The sequence below is a fragment of the Coccinella septempunctata genome, chromosome 9, assembly GCF_907165205.1.
Source record: "Coccinella septempunctata chromosome 9, icCocSept1.1, whole genome shotgun sequence".
Lineage (NCBI taxonomy): Eukaryota > Metazoa > Arthropoda > Insecta > Coleoptera > Coccinellidae > Coccinella > Coccinella septempunctata.
Window position 1 is genome coordinate 14896015 of NC_058197.1, and position 4694 is coordinate 14900708.

At 30.8% G+C, this 4694-nt stretch overlaps 1 long non-coding RNA gene across 12 annotated transcripts; it reads right to left on the reverse strand.

The window, feature by feature from the left end:
• Positions 1-360: 360 nt before the first annotated feature.
• On the reverse strand, positions 361-4429 carry LOC123320147. Of its 12 annotated transcripts, none has more exons than XR_006538703.1 (7): positions 4235-4429; positions 3815-3875; positions 2804-2837; positions 2557-2737; positions 1511-1795; positions 828-1118; positions 361-445 (listed from the first exon to the last, which is right to left on the reverse strand). It is a non-coding gene; the product is annotated as an uncharacterized LOC123320147 (long non-coding RNA). The 12 variants fall into 12 exon arrangements; XR_006538704.1 differs by having other exon boundaries at positions 2799-2837; XR_006538706.1 differs by lacking the exon at positions 2557-2737 and having other exon boundaries at positions 1511-1692; positions 1792-1795; positions 2777-2837.
• Positions 4430-4694: the final 265 nt, after the last annotated feature.

Consider the following 4694-nt stretch of genomic DNA (forward strand, 5'->3'; position numbering starts at 1 on the left):
GTTTCAACAATTAAACGAAAAAGATTCAGAAAAAGAAAAGATGGATCAGAGTCAAGAATAAATTAATAAAAACCTAAAATTAGTTAAAAAAATTTACTTACATTATATGAAATGATCACTTTCAAATAAAGGTATAGCTGACCACATATTCACTCGATAGTCGCGAACAGAATGACTTTAATCGAACAATACTGTGAATGGTAAAGAAAAACCAAACTTTCAGATGACGCATTTCTTATATAAACGCGTCGAGAAAAACATCGAAGAAGCTTATATAGGATTTGGTTTTCCTTTGTCTGATTGATAATTTGCAGAAAATAGAATTAAGATTCGATAAAATTACTCACCTCTCTGTAGAACTGGGCATGCTGTAACGTATGTATGTCTATGAAGGGTCGTAAACCTATGAAGTTCCTGATTGCATCACCAATCCATTTATACCATACTGAAAAATGAAAAATATTATGACTTATTCTCATTATGTGTAAAGTTAATTAAAATTTTTGATGAATGAATTACTTATATTGTAGAGTTGATATGTTGTTTAGGAATTGTTGAAACATCTCAATTGGGGTCAATTCTGAACTTTCAGGAAATTCAGGACGATATAAATACGACTTGCTGTATGTCCTAACTAAATCTTATTACAAATTCACATACCAAATATAATTTCATTTTCCACTAAATAAAACCCAATCAAGAAGTTCCAACAATAAAACGAAAAAAATTCATAAAAGGGAATAATTAAAAGCTAAAAAGATCAAAAGTTTAAAAGAGTCAAGAATAAATTAATAAAAATCTTCAAATCAGATTAAAAATCCACTTACATTATATGAAATGATCACTTTCCAATAAAGGTAAAGCCGACCTCATTTTCACTCGATAGTCGTGAACAGAATGACTAGTATCGAACGTTGATACAGATGGTGAAGAAAAACCAAACCATCAGGCGACTCATCGTTTATATCATTGCGTTGAGAAAAACATCGAAGACGCTGGGGATTTGATTTTCCTTTGTCTGAAACAGAATTTAGAATCAATAATATAAAATGCTCACCTCTTTGTCGAACTGGACCAACGTAACTCTATGAAGTTCCTGATTGCATCACCATACCATGCTGAAAGATGAAAAATATTCAGCCTCAAAGTCATTATAAGTAAAATTAATTAGAAAATTTCAACAGAATTTTGGTATTGAAGAGTTGACATGTTTAAAATTGTTGAAACTTCGAAGTGGGAGTCAATTTTGAACTTTCATGATATTTAAGGCAATATAAAGACGTCAAGTTGTATCTCGTAAATCCTAACTTCAAGGAAAAAACTCTTATTATAAACTCACATACGAAAAATAATTGCATTGTCTACTAGAAATATCCCAATCAAGAAGTTCCAACAATAAAACGAAAAAAAAATCATAAAAGCGAATAATTAAAAGCTAAAAGGACCAGAAGTTTAAAAAAGTCAAAAATAAATTAACAAAATCCTCAAATAAGTTTGAAAATTCACTTACATTATATGAAATGATCACTTTCCAATAAAGGCAAAGCCGACCTCATTTTCACTCGATAGTCGTGAACAGAATGACTCGTATCGAACGTTCATACAGATGGTAGAAAAAACCAGACTTCCAGGTGCTTATCTCATTGCGTTGAGAAAAACAACGAAGACGCTGGAGATTTGATTTTCCTTTGTCTGAAACAGAATTTAGAATCATCAATAATATAAAATGCTCACCTCTTTGTCGAACTGGACAAACGTTACTCTATGAAGTGCCTCATTGCATCACCATACCATGCTGAAAGATGAAAAATATTCAGATTGAAACTCATTACAAGCAATATTAATTAGAAAATTTCAACAGAATTTTGCTGAATCGCTTCCACTGAAGAATTGACATGAAGAATAAACTGCCTAAATCTCATTATATATTTATAATTGTTGAAACTTCTTGATTGGGATGTATTTAGTGGAAAATGCAATTTTATTTTGTATGTGAGTTTATAGTAAGAATTTTTTCCCTACAGTTGGGACGTACGAGATATAGCTTGTCGTCTTTATACTGCCTTAAATATCATGAAAGTTCAAAATTGGTTGCCACTTCGATGTTTCAACAATTTTGAACAACGTGTCAACTCTCCAATAGAAGCATTGCACCATATTTCTGTTGAAATATTCTAATTAATATTGAGTATTATTTTAATTAGAATATTTCAACAGAAATATGGTAAAATGCTTCTATTGAAGAGTTGACACGTTGTTTAAAATTGTTAACATCGAAGTGATAGTCAATTTCGAACTTTCATGATATTCAAGTCAATATAAAGACGACAAGCTATATCTCGTACTTCCTAACTTCAGAGGAAAAAATTCTTATCATAAACTCACAAACAAAATAAAACTGCATTTTCCACCAAATACATCCCAATCAAGAAGTTTCAACAATAAAACGAAAACAATTCATAAAAGAGAATAATTTAAAGCTGAAAGGATCAGAAGTTTAAATGAATCAAGAATAAATTAATAAAATCCTCAAATAATTTTCAAAAATCCACTTACATTATATGAAATGATCACTTTTCAATAAAGGTATAGCCGATCTCATTTCAACTAGATAGTCGTGAACAGAATGACTCGTATCGAACGTTCATACAGATGGTAGAAAAACCAGACTTCCAGGTGCTTATCTCATTTCGTTGAGAAAAACAACGAAGGCGCTGGAGATTTGATTTTCCTTTGTCTGAAACAGAATTTAGAATCAATAATATAAAATGCTCACCTCTTTGTCGAACTGGACAAACGTTACTCTATGAAGTGCCTCATTGCATCACCATACCATGCTGAAAGATGAAAAATATTCAGATTGAAACTCATTACAAGAAATATTAATTAGAAAATTTCAACAGAATTTTGCTGAATTGCTTCCACTGGAGAATTGACATGAAGAATATACTGCCTAAATCTCATTATATATTTATAATTGTTGAAACTTCTTGATTGGAATGTATTTAGTGGAAAATGCAATTTAATTTTGTATGTGAGTTTATAGTAAGAATTTTTTCCCTGCAGTTGGGACGTACGAGATATAGCTTGTCGTCTTTATATTGACTTAAATATCATGAAAGATCAAAATTGGTTGCCACTTCGATGTTTCAACAATTTTAAACAACGTGTTAACACTTCAATAGGAGCATTTTATCATATTTCTGTTGAAATATTCTAATTAATATTAAGTATTATTTTAATTAGAATATTTCAACAGAAATATGGTAAAATGCTTCTATTGAAGAGTTGACACGTTGTTTAAAATTGTTAACATCGAAGTGATAGTCAATTTCGAACTTTCATGATATTTAAGTCAATATAAAGACGACAAGCTGTATCTCGTACATCCTAACTTCAGAGGAAAAAATTCTTATTATAAACTCACATACAAAATAAAATTGCATTTTCCACCAAATACATCCCAATCAAGAAGTTTCAACAATAAAACGAAAACAATTCATAAAAGAGAATAATTTGAAGCTAAAAGGATCAGAAGTTTGAACAAATCAAGAATAAATTAATAAAATCCTCAAATAATATTCAAAAATCCACTTACATTATGTGAAATAAGGTATAATATCGGACCTCATTTCCACTCGATAGTCGTGAACAGAATGACTCGTATCGAACGTTGATACAGATGGCAAAGAAAAACCAAACCATCAGGTGACTCATCGCTTATCTCATTGCGTTGAGAAAAACAACTAAAACTGCAATTTGGTTTTCCTTTGTCTGAAACAGGAATTTAGAATCAATAATGTAAATTGCTCACCTATTTGTTGAACTGGACAAATGTAACTCTATGAAGGTCCTGGTTGCATCCTCACACCATCCTGAAAGATGAAAAATATTCAGTATTAAATTCATGATGAATAAAAATTAATCAGAATTTTTCTATAGAATCATAGTGGTTTAAAAAATGTTGAAACATCGCAGTGGGAGCCAATTTTGAACTTTCATGATAAAATATTCAAGACATATGTCCTTACTTCAAGGAAAAAACTCTCATTAGAAACTCACAAACAAAATATAAGTGAATTTTTCACGAAATACATCCCAATCAAGAAGTTTCAACAATAAAACGAAAAAAAATCATCATAAGAAAACAGTTCGAAGCTAGATGGATCAGAAGTTTAATAGAGTCAAGAATAAATCAATAAAATGCTCAAATAATTTTGAAAAATCGACTTACATTATATGAAATGATCACTTTCAATTAAACGTATAGCCGACGACATTTCCACTGGCTAGTCGAGAACAGAATGATTCGTATCGAACAGCGATACAGATGGTGCAGAAAAACCAGACTTCCAGGTGTTGACACATTTCTTATCTCGTTGCTTCGAGAAAAATATCGAAAACGCTTGCGTTTTGATTTTCCTTTGTCTGCAATGAAATAATTATATTATTCAGGATATTTTCGATGATTGTGTTAATGAGAATCACACCCTTGTTCATAGGGGTTTATATGAACAAGGATCAAACATAAGACCCAGATCGCTTCTTAGTTCTTCTCGAAGGAAATTGATCAAATTTTATATACGTATCTAATTAATTGAGATGTAATTCATTTACAAAGTAATAATAGGATGATATCTATCCTATTCTATCCAACGTTTCGGCTAGCATTCTACAGCCGTCTTCAGGGAATC